The following is a 26,489-nucleotide window of genomic DNA, read 5'->3' on the forward strand; positions in this document are numbered from 1 at the left end:
GCCGCCGCCGCTGCTGTTGCTTCCTTTTTTCGCTCTCGAAAATTCCCGCTGCTCGTCTCGGCTGCAACGTACGTCGTTCTCCAGTGAAAGCCAACTCTGATATTTATCATTGCTATACCTGCGGCGAGTGGAAATTTCCGGTTATTCTAATGCAAGTCGAGCTTGCGATGGCTCGGCTGCACATACGTCCCGTGATAACGATAATTAACAGCTGGAAATGAAGGCGAGACGGGCGTTCGTTAAAAATTCAAAGACGCGAGTAACTTTTGCTCTCACTCTTTCAGTGTTCCAGGCCAAGCTCGCAATTACCCGGGATGCCAGACTCTCCGGCCGAATAAGTTTCGGTCAATTTGAGAATTTCGTCGGGACTTAACTCCTTATTTACACGCCGCTCCGGACGCTCGTGCAAACTTCATTATCCGGCCGACGGTCCATCTCGATTTCCCACTTCGAAGAAAGCCAGTACACACACACGGCCAGCTTTTCCATTGGAAAATAAAAAAAGAGACGAGAAAGTTCCTTATCGCCCATACACGGGTGCTGATTCTTCGCTCGAACTTGCGGTCGCCTTACGTGCGCGTAAAAACCGAAGGGAAAGTTCGCTCGAGGGTCTGATGCTGGTGAAAAGTCAGTGATGCGCCGCGAGAGAGGAGCCCGGGTATGTTATAAAACCGAGATTGCTCATGGGATAGAGTGTTTTTGTTGCGAAAAGGTGTTCAGTGGAGGATCTGCGTAATCCGCGCGCGCGCGCGGCGTTTTCAAAGAGCAAAGAAAGCAGAGCGCAAGAGATGTAGGTGACGTTTATATACCTGCGCGGAAAGAGAGCGAACTGTTTTTTCTTCTTTTATCAAGGAAAGCGCGCTGTATCGATACGATTTTTCTCGAAATTAACAGTCCGTCAGTGTCACGGGCTGACGCGTGCTCGACCGCTACTACTTGCTACGTCAGTCGATTTTGCTAATAACCGCACGCGGCGGCTGCGATGAATAACTTCCATCTTTAAAAAGCAACAGCTAGCACGCGTCACTGTCGGCCTGACATAACTCGAAGCTTTTGCAACAACGCATACTCGCCGTGTTATCGACACGCTTCTCTCTCCCGTGCGTGATTGACTCGCGCGCAAAAAAAGAAGCTCCGCCGCGAAAGTCACGCGTCTACAGAGCTTTTCGTATCATAATACATAGCTGCATCGAGATACCCGCTTGTATACATCCAGTCTACACACACACACGCACACAACGCGTCAACTCCTCCTTCGACGCATCCAAACTCGCCCCTCTCTCTCTCTCTCTCTCTCTCTCTCTCTCTCTATCCTCTTCGTACGCAGCGGTGCATCCCGAGAAGCCTCGAGCGAATAGTTTCAGCGTGCGTCGTATACGGCTATTCCTTGCTCCGCTTCGCTGCAGCAGCAGCAGCAGTAGTGCGCACGTCCGCTCGGCTGCGCGGCCGAGAGTAAAGGGGGGGGGGGGGGGGTATAGTATGGCTACATGCCGCAGAGCTTTTCAGGCGTGTCCTGCGGTGCTGCAGGCTAACGGCTTATAAGAGTGCGTCCTGGGATTTCTCGTCGCGCGTAAAAGTCATTCGCTCCGGCTCTCTCTCCTTCGGACGGAAATGCTCCGGCGCGCTATATACTGCGTGTGTTTCGGACGACGAGGGGTATAGCGGGAGCCAAGTTAGGAGAGGACCGGCTACGGAACAGGTACGGAATCCAAACAAGCCCATTAGCGGAGAAGAGAGCCGCGGGAGAGGAGGGAAGGAAGCCCAGCGACGTAATTAAACTAAAGTTCTCTATAACAGCCTTCCCTTCGCCTATACGTACACGCCGGAGCGTACACCTTTGACTTGCCAGCTTGAGAAACTGCGGGGATTGCTCGACGCCGCGAGTAGCATCGATTGCAGATATACGATAGATGCCCTTTTCGCGCTCGCCCTAATCTTTGCCATAACCGAGAGGCGAATCGAACGGCTCTCGAATTCGACGATCTCTCCCCCTTAACCCACCGATTGTCTGCACTTGGCGCGTGCGGCCGCACTTGTGCATGTCGGGCTCATACTCTCGACTAATACACAGCCTGCGGCCGGCTGCGGCTTGTGTTGTACAAGCGTGTTGTTGCTGCGTAGGTGTGTGTATGCGTGTGTGCATACATGTGCTCCGTCGAGTGGCTCAAACGCAGAATGACGCGTTCGACAGCAGCGACTTCGCGCTAGCAGGGGCGCGCTGACATTCGCGATTAATCGGGATTTCGGCCGAGGGGCTTACAGCGAGTCGAAGAAAAATTCTGCGAACGAGAGTACGTTGCCCCAGACGCGCGCGCGGTGCTCTGCGCGGGAACCGGGTCAACGATATTTGCTCGGCGCTGAAGCCTTTGCTGCTGCCTGTGCTCTTTGACGTATTCTGCGTATGCCGAGTGCAGTGTGCGAGTGGAAAGATTAGAAATGGATGCGTGTGCGCTTAGTCGAATATATTGTAAAATATTTCGTAAGCAACGCACGCAATGAGTCCTCTCGCGAGTCGAATTTCAGGTGCGCTTTCATTCTCAGCCACGTAGGTACACACGCAGATCATCACAGTGGAATAAAAATAGCAGTCTAAAGCGAGAGAGCGCATTCGGAGCTGATTCTCGAGAAATCTCGAAATTTCGAAGCAAAGTGAAATCCGCCTTGAAGCAGCAGCCGCTCCCCTCTACACTCGCTCTTGCCGTAAGAGCGACTGCTCATTTTCCGCGTCGCGAGTCCCGGGCACTTTGATGGCTCTTAAAGCGAACGCGGTGAATCTTGTTTTCTTGAGGAGAGAGAGAGAGAGAGAGAGAGAGAGCGAGATAAAGTACCTTCCAAAATCGCGGCGTTTGCTCGTTCCGCCTTATATAACTCGCGGGAAAAGCGCGACTTGATGCGCCGTGAAATTATGCGGAATATTCGTAATGAAAAATTACTCTAGAATAACGCGGCGGCCGGATAGAGTCGTCCATTGCAGTTTTTTTCCGAACGCGTGTATTTCTCTTTTTTTCTACTATATACTAGCACCGAGAGATTGATTTTGCGCGGCGAACTTTATACGCGCGCGAAAACTTTGGGGGCGGCGCGCAAAAAGTTATTCAGCGCGAGGGCTAAAAAGCCACGTAACTCCGGTGAATAATGCAGAGCAGAACCGACTGTCTCGGTGCTCTCTATCCTGAGAGAGAGAGAGAGCGAATTAAGTTAAATCTGTTTAAAAAAGTTATATTCAACTTCTGCTCAGCCGCGCAGTTTCTCCTTCTCTCTGTTCCTCTGTATAGCGGGGCGTATTGCGCCTAATGAGTTAATATGTAGCGAGATGCACTTGAGAGCATCGAAAGAGCTTCGGGATTACTTTGAGAGCTATGCAGCGGCGTTTATTTTCATCGCGATATGCGTAATGCCATTTCCGTGCGCGGAACTTCACATAAGTCGAACTAACCTCCTAACTCGCAGTCTTTTAATTCTTTCCGAGCGCGCTGTGAACTTTTGAGTGAGAGAGAAGAACGGAGTGGCAGAGAACTTTTGAGCTTGTTCCCCCGCAAACTAGACATCCATGGAATAAGAAAGTTATAATGTTTTAAGAGGCTTTATAAGTTGATTCGTGCGGGGCAGAGAGTTTGAGCCTAAGTGCCTTCGTCAACGACGCGTTGTTAACCGCTTTGAGAATTATAATGCGGAATTTAAGCCGCGCTATGTATAGTTTTCCATTTTCCATAGTCCCTTTCCTATAAGAACAACGAAAACAGTACGTGAAATATCAAGTCCAATATTCCCCTTTCGATCGAGCCACTTTTCACTCCGCTGCATCCTCGCAACATCGTTCGACAAATCAGCGCAGCAGCACCGACAAAGCGAGAGCGCACTCGCTCGAAAATTAATCCCCGGCCATCGAGGCTCCCGGAAAACACATCCCGAAATCGCAACTCGAAACTGGCGCACTCGCTCTCCTAACGTCCGGCCTCCGAGAAGAAAAAGACGACACACGTACACAGCGCAGCGGTCCTCCGGCGGACACACGCGGCTACATCTTCGATACTATAAATCGAGAGCCATTGTTCGCCGGCGGCAAAACTGATTGGCTTGGCGAGCTGCCCACCTGCGTCGATCCTTAGCCCGGACGGATCTCCGCGCGGATTTGGGATGAATCTGCAGCAGCGCAAAGGTGCACCGGAGAGAAAATCGAAGGGGTGAGCTCGATAAGTCCCCGACGACGATGGAATCGATACGTCGCTGCGCGGAATTTATGCCATTTTCCGCTCGGACCTGTCGGAAGCGTCCGACCTCTGTACGTACGTGTGTGTGTGTTTGTGTGAGCGGAGACTTATTGTCCGCCTTGCCCGATTATCCCCTCGACGGAGGCATCTCTCCGCGCAGCGTCGTCCACACGGCCTGGCCGGATTAATGTTTAATGAACCGAGGCTGTGCGTGTGCAACCTGAGCCGGATCCCGATGCCGAACGGTATTATACTGCGCGCGCGCGCCGCTTACTTTTGCTTCGACCACTTTTGTTACATACGCGGAGGCGACTCGTGATTCATTTATTCACGAGTGAGATATGCCCAAATCGTCGGACACCGAGGTCTTGAGGGATAGACCGTTTGAATGTTTGATACCTCGTTTGTTCAATAAGTGAGCAGCTTTTACGGATAGGATCACGCGTGGGAGCTTGTAATTTCGTCGATCCTCTGCGCTCGTTTCTTTATTCCTCCACTTTTATGACCGTAATACGCTTTGCCATTACGCGCAAAGAGGGATGTCGTCCTTGTCATACGACGTAAATCGAGTGTAATTATTGATTTAAAACTTGTTTCTCTATCGCGCTCCACATTCGTACAAAGCTCTCCCATTTACGTCCAGACACAAATTAGTTTATACTCTTTGTTACCGACGTAAGCTTGCTGAAATACAAACTTCTATAGGCGAGCATCTCAGCGCTACGGTTATGCAAACCGGCAGCGTAGGCTGCGTGCACGACGATCAAATGGGATCGATCGGGGCCGCTTCCCTCACCCCCAGCCGGTTACGGCTGATTAATTGGTGAGGCCCGGAACAGACGAAAACTTGGGAGCGTTTCGCTGTGGCCAGTTTGCCCTAGGGAGATGCGTCGTCTGGAAGGGTAGCCTGCCTTGTAGTAGCGGCTCGCTTGTATTTCGGGGACAGCTAACTTACGAAGGAAGCATTTTAGATGTCGCGGGTAATATTTGGTTGATAGTGTTCGCGTATAGTTATAATATATTTTGTAATTGCTGTTCTCGGCGTAGGTTTTCTCCTTGTGAGACAATACGTGGAGTTTTTCCTACGTCACAGACTTCGGTCTGGACAAATGTGGGAACAGCAAGCGCGCGATTTATGTGTATTTTTTCGGCTGCAGAAAGTGTGAAGGACAACGGACGATAATCAGTCTGTGCATTCTAACTATATAAACTCTACACCATAGCACCAATTAGGCCTGTCTATTAGTCTCTGATAGAGTGTTTCCCTCGCGACCATATAATTAGTCAAACCTAAGCTGAATTTCCGCAGGGAATCTTTAAGGGGTGTTCCTCGCCATATTTCCACGGCTCGTGAATCATTGCATACTTCCAGCGCAGACTTTAACAAGAATAAGCGAGCAACCATTATGTAATGTACATGGCCAGTTCTCTCGGAGTTCACGGAGAAAAAGGTTTTGTCCCTCTATAGAGAGAACTCACAGAACGCCTCTCAACGAGTATACACTAGTTCATTTCGAGTACCGCTGATATCAGATTCCGCGTGTAATCAACATCAGATTCCACGCTAGCGTTCCCCTCGCGGATGAAAAGTTACACCGGAATGCAATAACGCTACTGAATTTCTCTCGGCCCAGCGCTTTACCGTTCGCAACAACAACAACAACAACAACGACGACGACGAACCGGCTCGCCGTCGTAGCGCGAATTTCAAAAAGAGAAGATAACTTCGAATTCATTCCTCCAGCTCCCTCTCTTTGCCGATGAATATTTCACCGCGATAAAGCGCGTTCGCGCGAGTTAAGTGTACGTATTGCAGAGCGTACGTAGATTCGCAGGTAAGTAATTAAATAAATTGAATATGGATTTGTTCAGATTTATTAATCCGTCTTTACAGCTTGGAAACCCGACAGAGACTAACTCGTTACCAGTGCAAGAGCCTTTTTAAAAGGTTTGTAACTTTGTTTGTTTAATCTTTCCTCCATTGTTCTCCATGCGTGCTCGATGCGTGCTTCGCCGTATGTGCCAACATAAACACCTTATTGTTGCAGATCTCGAGAAGCCAAAGCGATCGATACGGCATGCAGAAGGCGATCGATAACAAGCGATGAATAAGTGACGACTAATACGGCTCATATAACTCCTCCATGCCCAAGTTGAATGACGTCCTCGTTATTTGTTATCTCGGTATGTTGTGGGCTCCCGTTTGGACTCCTGCTTTTACATGAACCCCTGTTTTTACATTTATATTTATAGATAATGAAAATTATTCCAATTATTAGAATCAGCATGACAATTATAAATGACGCTATTGATGTATGGAATTCGATTCCGAATTTTGTGAATTTTGGTGTCTCCATCGTAGGTACTGCTTGCGTTTTTAGCGGTTCGAATCTCCGTTGATGATTCTCGATGATCAATGGTTGAACTTCCGACACCTTAAGTTCTCCGAGATTGTCGTCCACCCTATGTCCCTGTATCAACAGATTGTTTCCTCCAAAGATTTTTGTTCCAAAAAATGTTTCCTTGTTCTTGTTATTTTCGATTTCTGTTTTATAATTACTGGATATCAGTATCAAGTTGTTTAGGAGTGGATACGCCAATGCTAGAGGCGCATTTATTGAAATTGTTATTGTTTTTGCGTCTTCTGCGAGGATTTGATAGCATACATAGTCGCTCTGATAGATCAATTGACATCTTCTTGAAAATAATTTTATTATCGAGCCATCCAGCTTCCACGGTATCGTTACGATCTCCGTCTGGTTATTTCGGTTAATTATAGCAAGTCTTTGAAAAAAGGAGAATTCAATGGAATTTAGGATAGGAATTTTTATGGTATAAATTATGGAATCATGGATAGTTACGACTGATCCCTGAGCAAATCGAAAGTCTAACAAATTATGATAATGTGATATTAACTCTTTTTGGGAATAAAGTTCTAATAGATGTGTCTTTATACTTAGTATTTGTTCATGGGTTAATATTTCCAAATTAAATTTTTCATCGATGAAAACGAACGATCTTTTTATTTTCCCTAATAGATTTAGAAAATGTTGCTCCTGCACAATAAGAGTTACAACTGTCTCAATTAATTCAAATCGCGTATTTTGATCGTTAAGAGTTTTCATAAGATTCCGTAAGTTTTTGTTAATTATTTCAGTATTGCTATTTATCGTTCTGCTAATTTGATTCATGCAACTTATAGATTTATTCAAAACCGAAATATCTTCATTTTGTTGTTTCTCAAAATTTTCTAAATAATTATTAATCTTTTCTAAGTCATCTGAATCTGGATTTCCAAATATATATTTGATCATCTTTCCTACTCCATTTATTAATCCTCTCTTTCTTCTTCCACCGAATGGTGCTATCTCCTGCAGATCTTGATAGATTTCTTGACATAATAATCTTGCTTCCATTAATAGACTTGAGTTCTTGAGTTCTTTTCTTGAGGATAATATGGTGTAGTCAGTCAAAATTCTGCCATAGGTGCGTTTGAGCGACGATGTGTTTATGAAGAAATGTACGTAATGATAATTTTCTATAATTCTTCCAACTCCTTGCTGATAATCAAAGTGTGTCGCATCAGGATTAATTTCATCACTTTTTACGGTTATCGTCGAAATGGCCATAATCATCGCCATCCCCAGGATCGTCATCATTTTTCTGCAAAGAAGAAGTTTTTCTTAATCTCTTTGTGCTCTTTAGATTGTAACGACGTGGTTGTCCGTGTATATAACATTCCAATGAGGGACCTTGTTGTTTCTTAACTAATAACTTTTGATAACGGGGTGCGATTTTATTTCGTTGCTGTTGGTGGGTTTTAACGTATACCTCTCTACTTTCCAACTCATTATTTGAATCATTAGGTAATTTTTGTTTCTCTTTCTGTCTTTTATACAATTCGTCATAGAACGGTAAAATTTCATTTTTCCGTATTTCATTATATTCCTCGGTTATGTCGACTCCAGGTTCGATGACATGCTTATGCAGTTCCTCATATGGTCCATACAGTAGAGTAAACGGTGCAAAATTTGTTGATGAATGAATGCTCTGATTATATATTAGGATTGCTGTAGTCATATGATTCTTTATTGTTTCTCGAGGATTTTTATCGACTAAAATACTTAATTTTTCTCTTAAAGTTGAATGTAATCTCTCTATTGGTCCATTTGACGTGTGTCTATTGATTGTAGTTTGATGATATTCGATTTTGTGTATCCGACAAAATTCTTTAAATACAGCAGAGTTAAATTCACTCCCATTATCCGTAGTAATTTTATCTGGGAAATTGTGATGTGATGCGAAATGCCTCAGTTTGTTTAATACTGTTATAGCATTCCCATCCAATAGATGATAAGCCTGAGCGTATTTCGAAAATATATCAATAATTGTCAGAAACTTTTCTTTTCCAACATGAAAAACGTCCATATGTATGTGCTGTAAGGGCCTATTAGCGATAATGGGTCCATACCTTCCTGTTTCGTAAGGCTTTCTCTCATATTTGTGTTCTAAGCATAGTTCGCATTGGTTAATATAGTTCTGTACGAGCCTATCCATATTTAGTGTATATAACTCTTTCTTAAAATGGGCTATTGTCTCTTGAATTCCATTATGGGTTCTATTATGATATTCCTCAAGTTTCTTCAAAAAATTATTTTTGTCTATTACGGGTGTATAAGTGTTAGTTTTAATCAACTTTAGTTTTTCATTGAAATGTTTTAGCAGTACTCTGTAAGCGATCATTTCCAAATCATCATTCGTAAAGTAAATCCCGTATTGTTTGTCTGGTTTTACGTTTTCATTTAGAAATTTTAATAATTGTGTTTCAGCTTCATCCTTGTTTATCTTTACCATATACTGAATCTTGAGCTTATCTTTATTTACTTTCACATTGTAGTCCCTTCCCGATTTTATTATAATGCTATAATTAAATGCATGAATATTTTTGTCTGTTATAGGCAATGAAAACACTGGATCTTCTACAGCAGTGTGAGCTGTTTCTAGATCATCGCCGGGGCTCTCGTCCACTTCCTCGATTCGGCGCGATGTTATATCCGAGACTTGAGGAATCATTGAAAGTGAGTCATCATTCTCTTCCTGATTATTTATTTCTATTCTGCTTAAGGCGTCAGCTACATAATTTTCACTTCCTTTCCTGTATTTAATCTCATAATCATATTCCTCTAATTTTATTTTCCATCTAATCAAACGTGAATTTGGTGTTTTTAAAGACCAGAGCCAGGTTAGTGGTTTATGATCTGTTTCGATTGTAAATTTCCTCCCGTATATGTATGGTCTAAAATGTCGACACGCCTCGACTATAGCTAGTAGTTCTTTTTCGATGGTCGAATAGTTTTGCTCAGCTGAATTCAGGGTTCGTGAAAAACATGATATGAGGTGTTTATCTTGCGATAGAACGCTACCAATAGCGACATTTGACGCATCAGTTGTGACAGTAAACATTTTTGTGAAATCTGGATAAGCTAGTATTGGTGCATTGACGATTAATTCTTTAAGTCTATTGAATGCTTCTATATATTGTCTATCCTCTATGTTTATTTTTTCTTCCTTTTTAAGCGCTTTCGTTAGTGGTTTTGATATTCTAGCGTAGTTTTTTATGAATTTTCTATAAAACCCTGTTAATCCTAGAAACGCTTTAATTTCTTTTTGTGTCCTTGGGATGGGATATTTTACGATGGCCTTGATTTTATCTGGGTTTGGTTTAATTCCTCCTGGTGTAATTATATGTCCCAAAAAAGGTACTTCTTTCCTTAAAAACTCACTCTTATCTAATTGCACTTTCAAACCGTATTCCCGAAGTTCTTCAAATACTAATTTTAGATGTTGTAGATGTTCTTGGAGAGATTTTGAAAATATGACTATATCATCCATGTATACAAAGCAAAATTTGTGTAAATATTTTCTGAGAATTTTGTCCATTAATCGCTGGAATGTAGCTGGTGCATTTTTTAAACCAAAGGGCATACGACGGTATTCGTAGTGTCCATTTTCTACTGTGAATGCTGTCTTCTCTACTGAATCTCGATCAACTGGTATCTGATGGAATCCTTGTGCTAGATCTAATGTTGTAAAATATGCGCATTTTCCTAAATTCTCTAAAATATCGTCCATTCTCGGCAATGGGTATTTATCCTCAATGGTTTTATCATTCAACTTACGATAATCAATAACCATTCTCCATTTCTTCTTTCCACTTGCATCTTGCTTTTTGGGTACTATCCAGACAGGTGATGAATAAGGTGAATTACTTGATTGAATAATTTCGTCATTTAATAATTTTCCCACTTGATCTTGAATAACCTCCTTCAGGTGATATGGATATTTATAACTTTTTACATAAATCGGATTTTCGTCCTTTGTCCTTATTTTATGTGTGACTGCATTTGTGGCTGTTAATTTTTCACACTCATTATAGAAACAGTCTCTAAATTTCTGACACAAAGCTATAATTTTCTCCTTTTCCTCTTCATTCATGTGTTCCGTTCGGATTTGCACTTTTGTCTCTTGATGATTGCTCAGTATAACCATTTTACATTTATCCGGCATATTGTTTAAATAATTAATTTCAAATCTCGGTGTGCTAAATATTTGAGTTCTATAGTTAATATTTGCTTTTAAATTTTGTAGGTCCTTGTGACCTATTAGACAATCATATGTAGAATGCCAAGGAGCAATTAAAAATGTAATTGGTGTATTGTCACCTAACTCTTGCAAAATCGGAAAGGTGAGTGCATGTGTCCCTTGCGTTATTTTATGCAAAGATTTAATTTCGAATTTATATGGAAAAACGTAATTTGAAAATAAATCGTAGGCTACTTTAGGGTTAATAATCGATGATGATGCTCCCGAATCTATTAGTACTTTAAGCGATGGATTTGTAGTTATTATGTGTGGTAGTTCGGGCGAACTGCCTATGTTATTTAAATTTACTATGTTTCTTCGGTTGGATCGGAATCCCGTTGAAAATTTTTCATTTTCTGAATTCTCTTGATTTTCATAATTGTCGTCATTCACGTTAATATCTTCTTGCTCCTCATTGTAAGCATCTTCCTCCGTTTGCTGCTCCTCTTGATAATGCAACTCTTCGGAAATGAAATTCGGTGGTCCGGTACTCCTAAAGAATTTATTCTGAGGGACAAAATTATTTGACCGGTTGCTCTGATTATTATTTGGCCGATTGGTGTTTCTGGTATTAATCGACATCGGTGTCGGTCGATTTTGCTGAATAGGTCGTCCGAAATTATTTGCAAATGTCGGTACAAAATTATTTTGTGCAGTTGCGGGTCTAGGTGCAAATGAAAACGGACTTTTATTTGCTCCAGAGTTATTGAACGGACTATTATTTCTCTGATTCATAAACGGGCTTGTACCCTTTGAATTATTGTTTACATTATTGGTTTTTGGTTTACTTTCGCGTTGTCTCGCGAAATTTAAACATGCAGCTTGTTGCTCGTGATTGTCAAGCTTTCTGCATTTTATCAGACAAGCCTCTATATCCGCCAACTCGAAATGTGTAAGATGTGTGTGATACGGCTCTTTTATTCCGTTTATAAACGTATTTTTCGCAACATTTTCGTAAAACCCAATTTTCATACTTATCAAGTTACGGTCTTGATTGTTTAAGTTTATATGTTCTTTTAGCTTATTTAAACGTTGTTTAATTTCATCAGCATACTTTTCATAATTTTGATTCGATAGTTGAAAACAAGAGCTAAGTTTATTGTATAGCAGGTCCTCCGAGCTGGGATCGCTATATCTATTTATTAAGAGATTTTTACAATCATTCCATGTTGCTGGATCATTCGCGACTATTAAATTTAAAGCTTCTCCGCGAATTCTTGATTTAATTAACGCAAATAGCGCTGTATTTAATGCTTCCTCTGCAGTGACTAAATTTTCAACAAATTTATCGCATGTTTGGAGAAAGTGAGAAAGGAGCTTTGTTCCTCCTTCATAAATTGGTATCGCGTCACGCCATATGGCTAACCTCAATTTAAATTGTTCCACTGTGATTTGCTGCGCCATTTTGCTCTCAAATCAGTCGTATTTAGGGATAAGGTAAAGATAGGTGAATAGGGAATTTCAAAGACTTACTCTCTTCTTTGATGATTCCAGGTGAATCTCTGTTCGAAGGTGGGCCTCAAACTTGACGTCCCAAAAGTACTGCGACGAAGGGGTTGAAACACCAGCCGCTTCCTCTCTGATGATTTCCGTCACGGTATTGGAGGAGAATCTCGATTCAGCAGCCTCGCAGTATCCTGTCCGCAGCGCCAGTTAAGTGTACGTATTGCAGAGCGTACGTAGATTCGCAGGTAAGTAATTAAATAAATTGAATATGGATTTGTTCAGATTTATTAATCCGTCTTTACAGCTTGGAAACCCGACAGAGACTAACTCGTTACCAGTGCAAGAGCCTTTTTAAAAGGTTTGTAACTTTGTTTGTTTAATCTTTCCTCCATTGTTCTCCATGCGTGCTCGATGCGTGCTTCGCCGTATGTGCCAACATAAACACCTTATTGTTGCAGATCTCGAGAAGCCAAAGCGATCGATACGGCATGCAGAAGGCGATCGATAACAAGCGATGAATAAGTGACGACTAATACGGCTCATATAACTCGCGCAGATTCGCGGGGCGCCGAGCGTAACTCGAAAACGACCACTAAGCAAGAATAAAAGGCGCTCTCTCTCTCTCTCTCTCTCTCTCTCTCTCTCTCTCTCTCTCTCTCTCTATCTCTCCGAGCGCGTCATAACCATCTTCATAAAACATCGTCGGTGGTGGTGGAGAACCAGTCAAAATATTCGCAGTAGCTGTAGAAGCGTGGGGAGTCCCTCGCCGCGAGCTCCCCCGCGTCAAGTTACATGAATCTTTAACAATGTAGCTCGTTCGCCGAGGCAGACTACACCGGCAGGGTACACTTTGAGGGAGAGCGAGGCACGCCGAGAGTACCACTGACCCCTTTCTCTCTCCGCAACGCGCTGTAAGCGTCTAGCCCCCGAAAACCGCAGCGTCAACCTTAGGTGCAATATTCAAGTCGTTAATTTGATACACTCGCAAGTGGTGCGAGCTGCTCCCCTTCCTTCCTCAGCGCAGTGGCAGCAGTAGTAGTAGCCTCTCCCTGTATCCTGAAAGCCATTCTCCCTCGTTCTAGCCCGCGACAGAGAGAGGAGGGCAGTAGTCAGCGCGGTGCCGCGACACAAAGACCGAGCGCGTATAATTACCGGGGCATTGAATAACATTTTCCCGGGACAAACGAGCGCGCCGTCCATTTGTCTCAAGGCGTCGGCGCATCCGCGCGGATAACGAGAGGAAGAAGGAGAAGAAAAATGCCGCGTCGGCGAGAGAGAAACGAACGCTGCTGCGTCGTCGACGTCCTTTTGACGCGATAAAAGGAAACTGGAGCTGCTGCGCTGTCGACCCTCTCTCTCTCTATATATATATATATATATATATATATATATCCGCGCTAATTACGCTCGAATTCGTTCGGAGAGAAGGTAACGCCGATGGAAAACGTGCTCCCGGCACGCGCGATGATAGAGAGAGAGAGAGAGAGAGAGAGAGAGAGAGAGAGAGAGAGAGAGAGAGAGAGAGAGAGAGAGAGAGAGAGAGAGAGAGAGAGAGAGAGAGAGAGGAATATCAGCGACTTTATGTACGTGCACATATCTCCTGCAGCAGAGCGGAGGAAGAAGGAGAAGAAGCGAGAAAGCGTAAACGTATATAAAAGGAGACAATCCAATTCCGAGAGCGCGAGTTGGAGCTGGCCGATGCTTATCGTTATCGACGGCTGCGGCCCGCCCGAAGCTATCTAGTCGTATTACTCCCTTATCCGCTTCCGGCTTTTCCCTCTTTCCGCCGCCGCTGCCGCCTCGCAGATATAAGTCGCCCACCCCCTCTCTCAGCGCGTTCACCTGTGGGATCCGAGTATCTATATCGGTTATAACGCAGCGCGCTCCTTTCCCACCCCACCCCCACCTCCTCCTCGTCTTCTTCCACGGCTTTTCCCACTGCGCGCCCCCGCCGCCGGTAATAACTTCTGCTTCTGCTCTGATACTTTTGCTCCCTCTCTCTCTTGATCTCTGGACGCGTTATTAAGGCGCCGGCAGCTCGTCTTCCTCTCGCGTTTATGAGTGAATATTAGCAGCGTCGTCGGCTCGGAAGACTGGCGCACGGGCTGTATTTTTTTTCAATTTTCCAAAGAATTTCTCAGAGGTAATTCGCCTTTGATGGCATTTCGCTCTTGTTTGGCGCGATATCCTTACATCGGAGCTAATATTTGATTACGACGCCTCGGAGTTTGCGCGCGGCTGATTGCACGTCGAAAAAAATTACGAAAATTCCATCCAATCTCCACTCCTAATTTGAAATTCCCGAAAGATCGCGCTCGCGCATTCCTCCGTAAAATCATCAATTTACCTCTCTCGGCGGCACTGCTCACTCTTTCAATAGCGCGCCATCGAGAGATAGAGCTTCTCCCTATTCGCGCGCAATCAGAGCCTTATCGGAATTAACAATTTTCTTCCAATTTACTCAAAAATCGTACTATCCATCGACGAACTCCACCCTTTTTTATAGTACCTCGTTCGCCGGAAAGACTCCACCCAGACCATGCACTCCTTCCCGCTCGGCTTTTATTTTTCATTCCCCGCGCTCGGATCTTATCTCCGCGGACTAGCTGCTTTCGCGATCGAGGCTTTCCTCCTCCTGGTACACCTGCGATTCATGTCGCGTGACTCTCGGCGCGTAATTTCCGGCGACGGCAGGAGGAGGTCGGATTTTACAAGCTACTCAGGAGCTTTATTGGCGGAACGCGTGCAGTGCAGCCAGGACTGGTTTATGTATATCTAAGTTATTCCCGACGATTAAGGAGGGCCCTGCACCACCAGCCAGGAGGAGGCCGCCACATCAGGGGGCTGAAAGCGCTTGTTTCTCTCTGCGGCCGCTTTTAAAAGGGCAGCGTTGCGGCGCGGGCCGAGCGTTTAAAATGCTGGAGCATTAGCGCCGGCGCGCGCGCAAATTAATGGCTGAATCTGTAATCTGTTTAGCGTGGAATTTAGTCATCGCCGCGTGTTATGGATTTTATTGCTTTCGGCGATGATGCGCTTAATAGTTTCGATAGGAAACATGCTCCCGACATGGGGGATGTAGGCTGTTTTATTTTTGTTTTTACGAGGCTTAATGGATTACCGCGATATTTTCGGAAAGATTGCGCGTATTTACCCTTCGCAGCCGAGGAGGCTCTTAGAGGGAATTTAAAAGTTTTCAATTTCGCTGAAATCTCCGCGTTTCCGGAGTAACGCAGGCGCAAGGTTATCAGAACGAAAAAGTCCCGAGTAAAGTTAAATCTGACCATTTGTATTCCCGGAATCCTGCGGCGAACAAATAGAAATCCGGGGCTCGTTCTTGGGAGGGAGACTTATTTAAAGCTCCAATTTATAATGAAATTACATCCGAAACAAAAAAAATGGCCCTTTGCTTTGCTGCGCTAGATCGGGGTCAAGCCTCGGCCTCGGCCTCTTAATTAAACTGAAAAATAAAATAAACATCGCTCGTAAATAATTCGCTCGACTTATCCCTGGTAAATAAAAAATAATTTTTCTTATTCCGGATTTACAGCTATAAACTGCAGCAGCAGCGTAAAGCTTTACCAGCGAAATAACGTCATATGTAAGTGCAGCAGCAGCAGCAGCAGCTAAGGTAACGAAGAAGTAACAAGATACGCTGACGACTGGAAAGAGCATTCGCACCAGCACGATCGTTAGCTGTGGCTGCGCAACAGAGAGGCGTTCGCTCGTATATACGTTCCTTCGCCTTCGGCCAAGAAGAAGGGGAGTGAGGGAGAGAGCAAGAGGGATTCCAATTAGACCTTTTTATCCCGCACGTTTTTATATACGTGCGCGCCGCGGCACGGCAGAGGATGCAGGTTAACGTATAGGCGCCTAACGGACGCGCCTCGGGGCTCTTAATGAATGGCGCCCTCGGCCGCGCGCAAGCGAAATTACACATCGCTGATGATTTTTTGTGCGAAAATTTCGCATTAACTTTTCCTCTCACGCCTTGCTTGTACGTCACAGCTGAGAAGAAAGAAAAAAAAACGAAAAGCTCTACTGTATCCGTGTAATTTTTGTTTTAAATACGCTCGATTCCGGGGACAAAAAAATATTCATAGCCTGCAGAAACGATGAAAGGATATCTTAACGAAAACCGATAAATGCAGGGGTGGCGGGATAATGAGGAAGTGAGAGAGGGAAAAAACGAAAGCGAGGAAAATAGTGTCGGTAGAGAGAGAGGGAGAGAGAGAGAGAGAGAGAGAGAGAGAGAGAGAGAGAGAGAGAGAGAGAGAGCAAAAAGGGAGGCAAACGAGCTGCAGAATTTTCTTTGGCTCGAAAATTTTTTTCTCCCGCGCTCTGCGCAAACGTCAATATCGTTTATTGGTAGTCGCCGCTGCGCGTTAATTTTTTCCTCAACTTTTCACAGCCAGGCTAGTAGCTTTTTGCCAGCCGAGAAATAAATTAAACCTATTCCCGGAACTTTCGAGCGAGTTATCGCGCTGTTAGTTTTTAATCAGCGTCTTCTCGTTTATTAAGCGCTAAAAAGTGTACTCCTAATGGATACAAAACGCGTCGACTTCTCTCGCGATGATTATAATCAGCATGATTATATAACGAGGGGGCGCCATTCGTTTTCCTTTGCGAGATCAAAAGCTCCTCGGGGATGAGAGGATGGATGAAGTCCCGAGTTGTAGTTTTTTTCGTGTTTGGATTTTATTTCCCAGGCAGCTGTTTCTCGGAAGAGGAGAAAAACGCATTTCCAAATAGGTCGAATTACAAAAGTGTATTGAACCTCGCAGCGTTTAGCGCAGCGACGCCGAGTTTTACCTTTATCGCAGAGTTTCCCGGGGGAGGCATTCTTCAAAAACGTTGATTAGACGATCTCGCCTCTTTTTCCTCCACGCGCCCTTTCAATCAAAAGGTCTCGCCTCGATTAATTGATATCGCGAGAAATAAGCCGATTACACGTCCCGTCGTCCATAAAGATATAATAGCACTGATCGAGCGAAATAAGAGGAAAAAAGATTTTTCAGGTCAAAGGAAGTCCCGGCCAGCTCACGCTAGATTACGCAATCTACGGCATGCCGGAAAAAGGCGCCGTCGCAATCTCACTCGGGCTGACTACATCACCTCTCTCACTGGCTTTCTCTCTCTCTCTCCTCCTGGCCCCGAGCGAGTTCCTATCGGTCTCGCGCGAATAACAACAAAATCATCCTAAATCACCCGGCCAAACGGTAATTTCAGCGGAAGCGTATATCCCCCTTATCTCCGTCCTCCTTGTTTACATTGGCCGCTGCGTCTCTCTTTATCTTCTTACTTCCTTCGAGACCACTGCCCGCGGCGGCTAGAAATTTCGCGCGTCCCAGATGTATAATCCGCCCCCATGGTAAGCACTGTCAAGCGGCTTCTCTGCAGCAGTGGTCCGCCGCGTATTACTCTTTTACGGGAGGAAATACCGAAATTAAGTGTCTAGAACTTACTTTTTTCTAAATCGACGCTCACGTGGTCTCTTGAATTCGGGAGAGAACTAATTATTGCTCGCATTCAGCGCCGATGTCGCACAGTCGGGCTCTTGAATCGGTCGCGCGAAGGTTCAGCCAGAGACTTGCTCGAAGGAACGGAGCAATTACCGAGGAGGAAATTCAATGCATTAGCCGTGAATGAATTACTGACACGACTGTTCCTCGATACATCGGAATCAACAAGAGGAAACGCGATTTCAATAATTGGAATTATGCGGCTATATGATTTATTTTCACGATTAATCTCAAAACATTTGCATCGAATCGACTTACTCTCGGTGAGCAAACTCTTTCCTCGGAGTGCGTAGCAAAGAGAACGAGGAAAAAGCCCCTTTGCAATATTATAAAATACCTCAGAAAGCCCCTTTCAATGTCGTGTTATACCCGCGACACACATGCGGATACTACCGAAGGCGACAGAGAGGAAAAAGAATATTAACACCGTTTCAGCTCCTAAACAGAAATGCTTTTACCGAGTTTTCTAAAAAAAGTAGGCGAAGAGCGCGAAAATGTTCTGAATATTTTGAAACAAAACGCCGAGGGAGAAATTACGCCCGAGATCGATGCATCCGCAGCAGTACACAGTCGTATAAGGAGCGGCGGCGGCGGCAAAAGCAGTACTCGAGAGAAGCGCCAGTGGAGAGAGTCAGCGTCGAGCCAGGCGCCAACGCGATATACTTGCACATACCTATTCAGTTAGGGAAACGCACCAACGATACGGGAGAACTCGAGAAGCTGCTATATTGGGTGAGCTCTCGAACTGCTTTAATTGCGTCGTTATTTCACGGGGAATCAAAACCTGACCCACTTTGCGGATATGATAATCCAATGCCTCTTGGAATTCGATCTTGATTCGATTGCTCGTTTGAATCGTGCGGATCGGGCTCGAATCGCAAAACATGTAAATGCGACGTTCTCTCCTATACACCTGTAACGTTTCAGCGAATAAGTCCGTCATCCAATAGTGGAAACGAACTACTCGGTTCTCCGTAAGACTCAACGCGACTAAAGGCAGCAATTATCTCGGTCCTTAAAAAATGAGGGAATCTTTAATCAGAGCGAATTTCGTCTTAAATTAAGGAATTAGCGCACGACGATTGAGATTAAACGGCTCTCCCGTCTATTAGTATCCGTATAAATATCCGTCTACTCCGCCTCGGCGAAATTCTCCAAATCGCGAGAGAGAAATTCGTCGAGACAAAGGTCAAATTCGAGATTCAACGCGTCGCGCAGCCTGTGTGTGTGTATAGCACTCGGCACGTGTTCGAGCAATGCATTCATCCGTACACGAAGAAGCTTTGCTCGCACGCGCGGCCGCCCCCCACTAGTATATATGTCGGCCTGTGGCTTTTGTGTGCATCTTCCTGTGCTCACAGAACGCCGTGTCTTCCTCGCACGTTTCGCTAAAGAGCGACGCTCTTAGCAAGTGTAGCCCTACACTCGTGGGTATAGGAGGCTGCTGCTACTGCTCTCGCACACACACACACGAGCAGGGCAAAGTTTGGAGAGAGAGAGAGAGAGAGAGAGAGAGAGAGAGAGGGCAACAAACTTCGGTTACATGTGTGCGCTGGTTAGTTTCTTGTCGCCCATGCGCGTCTTGAGTGTTTTGCATACGCGCGAGCGCGTTTCTGATGATTCTGCGGTGCTGAGCCAACGAACGGAAATGTGTGCGTGTGATCGATCGGGGTGATCATAAGGTGACACTATACTCATTCGATTGTAGACGACTTTAGGCGAAAATCGATAAAGTAGTTTGACGGGAAAATTATCCATCGACCGAAATCACTCGGTGGAAACCTTCATGCATAATACCCTTTCTAATAACGCATTCCGAGAAGCGCATATAAAGGCAGCCTCGTTCGAAACAAATTAGATCACACACAGCGAAACTCGGAAAAAGCAGCAGCGGGTGCAGCGCGCGTCTTTGATACAGCCGCACGCTGCACGCTATAGAGTCCCTCATTTGCATAGGTGACGCGTCATTTAGCCGACAGTGTGTCGAGCCCATGCATATTCCAACTGCTGCGAGCGCAGCCGCTGTAAACCGGATCCTCTCCTTTCACTGCGTGAAACGGATCGCTAGCGCGCGCATTCCCCGCAAAATTGCGAAATTATAAGCAACTATCAATTTGACGACGGCAGCAGAGAGGCATTAGCGCATACACACAGAGAGAGAGAGAGAGAGAGAGAGAGAGAGAGAGAGAGAGAGATGGACACGCTTGAAGCGCGACGACGACGCCTCGTCAAAGCCGTCGAGCTAGAGGGAGAAAGAGGTTAGAGGCATTAGCGTTTGCGCGAGCGTGCCAAAAGGGAAGTCGTAGCTGCTGGACTGCTTACGTGTAGCGCTGTCGCTCTGTGCGCTGCGGCTCGCTCTCTGAATGTCTAATGCCAGAGTGTAGTGAGAGAGAGAGAGAGAGAGAGAGAGAGGCGCGAATACATTCATGATTAAGCCGCCTACTACATAGCAGTTGAGAAACTTTAAATTATATTCAGCGACATGACGCGAGCTCGCCGCTTGCGCGTACAGCTCTCTCTCTCTCTCACACTCGCTATGTCCGAGGGAGCGCGAATAATGAGAATTTCAATATTCATCCCTCCGAGCCCGTGCCAAGTCGTGCGTATGCTTTATCTCCTCTTCCTCCGTATAAATATATACCACACACGCGGTGTGTATAAGCGCCGCTTCTTCTCGTTTCTTCGACTCTGCGTGCGAGTGTGAATAAGGGACATGGCCGTAAATTTGCGATAAAAATAACTCATCGCTCTTCTACGCAGCCGCGGGCTTCCGGCTCATACACATTCATGCGCTTAACCCTCTCTCTATCTCAGGATGATGTTACGCCGACGGCTACTCGCGGAGCTCGTGTTCGATTCATCGGCATTTTATGTACAAATAATAATTTTTTTTCTACCGAGGGACGAATATAATATTAAACGCGTTGTATGCATAGTAGACGAGCGCGTTGTCACGCGTCTGACCACACGTGCGCTTTTCTACTGAATAAATGAAACAAAAAGCATATATTTATTCCGCGCGCGTATACAGCCCCGAGGAGAACGCAGCGCGTCGACGTGTGTGCTTTCGTCGCGCTATTTTTTCAGCGCAACGATGCTCCGCACACAGAAAGCACATTTTATCGTTATGTTGGCAGCAAACATAATAACAAACACACAGCGTTCTAAAGCGAAAATTTCAATTACTCCTCTCGGCGTTGTGCGCCACCAGCGCATATAATGCTCAAAGAGTCACTCCGCCTATCAGGCTCGCGCGCACATCCGCGTCGCTTGGCCTTTCTTATCAGATAATAACGGACAACCGTCGTTCGCTTGCACCGGAGAGCATCGCTGCACGCGCGCGCATCTCTTTGAGCTACGGCGCACACACAAGCGATCTCTCTCTCTCTCTCTCCCTCTCTCTCTCTCTCTCTTTCTCTCTCTCTCTCTAACCTGCAGCGAATAAATTAGTATCTAAATCATGCGTCGGCAGTATAACGCCGCGGCGTAACGTCGCACACGCGCCAGCTATCATAAACTAGATCAAGCGCTGTATAACGAGCGCTGCGTGTGTGTGTGGGTATGCGTTCGCGCACATATTGAATTGTAAAACAGAGAACTGGTCTCTCTATACTCTAGAACGCGGCTGCAAGAATCGAGGCTGCAGCAGCAGCAGCGACGTCGGTGGTCATTTGAGCCCGCGCGCTGTTTGTGTTTGATTTCACGTTTGATTCGTGTTTGTCGTCACGTCGCGGTGCGGCCTATGCGCGGGGGCTCCCCTTCTCTCCGGCCGGTGTATCGTGCGTGACGGGACAATAAAATCCCTCCCTCTCCGTAGCGAGCAGCAGAATCTGGACAGCCGCGGCTGGCTCGCGTGCACCGCGGAAGTTTAATATTAGCCGGTTCCATTCAATTAGCCCGCGCTCTCCCCTCGGAAATGGAAGGCGATGCTTGCGGTCGGAGAAGGCGTAAGAGTTTATACGTGATGTGTATGCGCGCGGCTCCGATCGTTAGACGCGGAAGCTGTGTGGCAGGACTTTCATCGGGGATTATTTCGATTTCGGCTTGTTAGAACGGGAGATACCGCGACGATGTGCTTTTAACTGCTCCAATTCCGTTAGTCGCAACTCACGTAAAACGAATTTTCCAGCCAATTAATCGCGCGAAGCTAAGCAAACGGAAACGAAAAAAAAAACAGCCAACAAGGCAGCGGCTTCATGCGCCTCTCGAATGACACCTCTCGAGAGCCGATCTCATAATCAAGCTTTACCCGCGCTCGCAATTAGCAGGGCTTGCTGTCGTCGGAAATGGAATGCGCGCAGCCTGCGGTCGGCCCCAAACTCTCGCGCACACAACACAGCGGCAGCGCATACACGCGGCCTGATTCTCGCCTTTATTTTGCGCTCTCACCTTATTACGGGGGAGGCAGCGGCGGAATACGCGGCCATAACGAGATGAGGCCGCGCGCGCGGTTTCGCCTCAGCGCCGCTAATTGACCGAAATTTTACTATTTCACCTGCGGCTGACAACGATAATTATAGACCTGCACAGCTGCTAGCGCTAATCACGCGGGCGAATTTTTGATCGGCGCCACGCGCACGTGCCGTACACATAAACGTGTATCGCGGCAGGTATAGTAGGATGATGATTGCGCGCGCGTGGGAAAATCTCGTTTGTGCCCGTTACGCGGTTGTGCTCTGCCGTTCGTTTGTTCGTTCGTTCCTCTCATCTGGCTGTACGCGTATACGCGTATAGACAGCGGCAGCTGGCCCCTCGATCGCCATGCAAAATACTTAATTAGTAAAGCTCTCGCGGTGAGCAATCGGCGTTAGCCTCGACTATACGCTGTAGTCGCTATAATGTCGGCGCGAAAAATCTTGTTTTACACTCTGCTTCGGTCGTTTGCAGCGCGCGGGAGCTCGCTCTGATTTTTCAGCACGCGTAATTGCCGCTATTCGGCGGGGGCTAAACGATTTTTCCGATGCAAATTCGCAGTTTGTTTGCGGCTGCTATAATAGTTGCGTTTCTTTTTTTACGAGCACACGCCTGCGCGAGTTATTTTTTTTTTTTATGATCCGACGACGGCTCCTGAATATTCAATCTTTTCGGGGAAGAGGAGGGTCGCTATGCGTATATAGCTACCCAGAAATTGAATTATTAGCGCGTAGTACCTATTACTTGATAAAAGAGCTTTATCGCGGTACATAGCCAACTATGCGCGTTTTTACGCCCGCGCTATGTACAGCCAGTGCGTAATTAATTATTCTCGATCGCGCGGTTAATGATTTTCGCTACAATAATTTCCGCTAAATGCCGGCTTCACATGTAAATTCCGTTTTATTATCCATCGGCCTTGCGCCGCCGCCGCTGAGCGCTGTAAAGGCCGTTGGTTTAATTCGATATTTGTACTAATAGTGCGCGGGGCTCTCGCCGCGGAATTACCGCAGTTAATACCAAACCGCAAGCTTTTCATAGTGTATAAAACCGCTCAGCTCTCTTTCATTTCAATCTTAATAAACAAAATTTGTAGCGCGCTCTTATCGTTCCACTCACTCCAGACGTTTCTTCAAAGTAGAATAAAGATGTCAACGATTAACGAACCTCATTCTCGCACTTGGTACAACTACATTCGACGTGATATCGCGGCCGCTTTAAAATTTCACTCTCGCGCGCGATTTCCAGCGTAAACTTCCGCCTTCTAATTAACCAGCGGACAGAGTAATCCTTCATCCCCGAGCGTGAATAATTCCGCACGCGCCTCCAATCTTCGCGGACACGGACGTGCGCGAACAACGGGTGTAACGCGAGTTGAAAAAAGAAGAAGAGGAGGAGAGGAGGAAAAACTCGGCACGCACTGATGGAAGAGAGAAACACATCCGCTCACATAAGTGCGCTCGAGCGGAAGGGGAGAGAAAGCTCTCTCGGACTTTTGGAATTCGAAATGGCCCTGCCAGGGAAAAGTTTCCCATACGAAATCGCGAATTTCCTCCCGTCTTTCTTGTATGTACTAACGTGTGTGTATAGAGGAAGAGAGGAGCGAGGAGACTTATCGGCAGGTGCAGTGCGCTAGTTCTTTTTCTTTCTTTCTTTTTTAGCCGACCGCGGCGCATGACGTTGTATTCCAATTTTCCGCATGGCGGATCACGGATAAAATATCGCCGCCGCGGAAACGGTTAGTGATGCTGCCGCTGCTGTATTTACGATCGCGCCTTCTTGGCCTGCTTTCTCCTCGTGCTTTTCTCTCGCTTCTCGAGACTCTCCCTCTCTTAGCCGTGTGTGCGCGAGGAGAGTTAAAGTCAACGCGGGGCAAGAGAGAAAGAAACGAAATGACGCCTGCGCGCGAGGAGCTTGTTGCCAGTAAAACGAAGGCGGAAAAATTCTGCACAATACGATTCGCTCGCCGCGCTGATTCTCGGGACTTTATATATAGACACTGCACACGTCTTCTTCTTCTTTATATCGAGGCGTCATGTTTGCACTCGTTGATTCCACGCGCCTGATGGCTTCTTTTCACAAAGAGCGCGGTAAAATTGATTTTTAAACACAAAAGAGATTGCTTTACACACTCGATTATTACAACGTCGATCAGTCATGGAATTCAGTCTAATCAAGTGAACGGTTCGACGCAACAGTTTGTTTTCCCGAATAATATGGAATTGTGTTTCTCGCGTGTTTCGCACCCACAATCTAAAAACAACAGCGCCCGCGCGCGCATGTAAATTCGATTCATCAGCGCACACCCGAACCAAAGTGATTAAAACTTAATACACCGAGTATGTGACCAAATTAAATACAAAAAATAACAACGACAAAAACGTTAATCCACTTTACCAGAACAAAAAGTCATCGTTCACCATATATAGCGAGTAGCGGCGCGCAATGAAATCTTTACGCATGAAATAAATAAAAACGAAAAGCAAAACGAGCGCGCAGTAGCGTCGCGCGTTTACACGTCCCTGCGCATTGCAAAAAATTTATTCGGAATCGCGCTCGCGTTAAACGTCCCGCGATAAAACACATTGGATTCGCGTGTGTGTGCGCAGTGCGCGCATTCGCGTGTACATGATCCGAGGCACGCTCGTGCGGACAGGCTGGCTGTTAAAAGCCAAGTTTTCGGCGAAAACACCGCAAGGCTGGTAGATCTCGCCGGCGCTGCGATGAATTGATGTATAGCCATGTATAGTATCTCCATATATAGACGGCGACGCGCGAGCAGCCGCTTTTGAAAAAGCAATTTATCCATTGAATGCGTCCCAGCAGCGCTTTAGTCGAGGGACCAGCTCTGTGTGTGTGTGTACCCTAGGCGACAAAGAATTTCACCTCGGCATATACGCGTACTTTTTCTTTTCCTCTCGCAAGAGAAGCCACCCTCTATATCTGTATATACGTGTAGACATATACAAGCCGGGGCTTGAGACGCTCTCACATGAAACGTTCATTGCGGAAAGAGACCCGAGGGACGTTTTTTACTACTTTACACGCGGCTGGTGTATACCTACGGTATATATAGCCTACATGCTGCCTTGCGGCCAACTTGATCGGCTCTCGATGCAGTAGAAGCAGCAGCCGGCGGTGGCGAATTGAAAAATTGCCCGGCATTGAGGAATTTATGGGAGAGCCGAGCGGCGAGAGAAAGAGCTGCCAGTTCATTTCCCGGCGTTATATGGTCACTGCCTTTGCTCTCTCTCTCTCTCTCCCTCTCTCTCTCTCTCTCTCTCGGAGTTGTTAATGATGCTTTATCGCGCCAGCGTGATGTACCGATGAAAAAATCGCAACAACGCCGAATTCAATCGCTGCTTTTGTTGTTTATTGTGCCCACGGTGCCGAAAGTATAACGTACATATTATTAGTATTCTATTAATTATACTCGCGCGCGCGCGCGAAACTGTAATAAACCTCTGCATAATTTCGATGTAATAATTAACATTTTCATTGTTCTGGCGTTAGCTGCGGCGACGGCGGCGGCAGCTGCTGCAAGCTCGCCACCCTCTCTAATTATTCCCTAACGCAGTGTGCTTGCAGCGCCTCCGCGCTGTACCGCAAGCTCTCTCCCTCCGGCTTTTCATATAATAAATAAAGAGCGCGAGCGCAAGCGCGCCTATGGCTCGCGGATTTTCAATAAGTTTTTTCTCAAAAGCCCGCGCGGCTCGCGCGCGGCATTAAACGCTCGCGCGTATACGGCCGTAACTTTGCGCCGGCGGCGGTCGGGGAAAGAGAGAGAGAGAGAGAGAGAGAGAGAGAGAGAGAGAGAGAGAGAGAGAGAGAGAGAGAGAGAGAGAGAGAGAGGGCACATAATATACGGCCAGCCGCGTAATATAACGCACTTTTTAGTGCCGCGCTCCGTCGCCTCCTTCGGCCACTCGTAAACTCCGTCATAAGGAAACCGCTTTGGCGCCTCTCGGTTATTAATTACGGATTAATTAGGTCGTTACTCAAATTGCTGCGCGACCCTTTCTCCTCTCGCGTACGGAGAAGAGAGCGAGAGAGAAAAAAATGCAGGGGCTGCGAAGCCAGCGAGGCGAGTTTTTAAGCTGAAAAGTTCGGATATGGCTTTCTCTTTGTGCGACGAGGGCAGCGTTTACCTGCGGTGCGTATCAGCGGAGATGAGGATATACCTATACAGGATGATTCCCGGAGGACGAAGTATTTCTGCGGAATTGAACGCCGCGAATTTGGGTCGAAAATCATTATA

At 46.1% G+C, this 26,489-nt stretch overlaps 2 protein-coding genes across 7 annotated transcripts in view; one reads left to right on the forward strand and one right to left on the reverse strand.

The window, feature by feature from the left end:
• Positions 1–16,342, forward strand: part of LOC103316393 (E3 ubiquitin-protein ligase MARCH3-like) — a 38,301-nt gene extending 21,959 nt beyond the window's left edge. For 4 of the 6 annotated variants that reach the window (XM_032596642.1, XM_008209863.3, XM_008209865.3 and 1 more), the window contains one exon: positions 285–532. The gene's annotated coding sequence lies outside the window, so the exon portion shown is untranslated. Of the gene's footprint in view, positions 1–284; positions 533–15,846 lie in introns of those variants that run through there. The other 2 variants (XM_031923831.2, XM_032596639.1) reach the window with 1 other exon arrangement.
• Positions 1–26,489, reverse strand: part of LOC100119453 (zwei Ig domain protein zig-8) — a 236,268-nt gene that overhangs the window by 116,988 nt on the left and 92,791 nt on the right. The gene's annotated exons all lie outside the window — the stretch shown is intronic.

Source organism: Nasonia vitripennis, chromosome 2, assembly GCF_009193385.2.
Source record: "Nasonia vitripennis strain AsymCx chromosome 2, Nvit_psr_1.1, whole genome shotgun sequence".
NCBI lineage: Eukaryota > Metazoa > Arthropoda > Insecta > Hymenoptera > Pteromalidae > Nasonia > Nasonia vitripennis.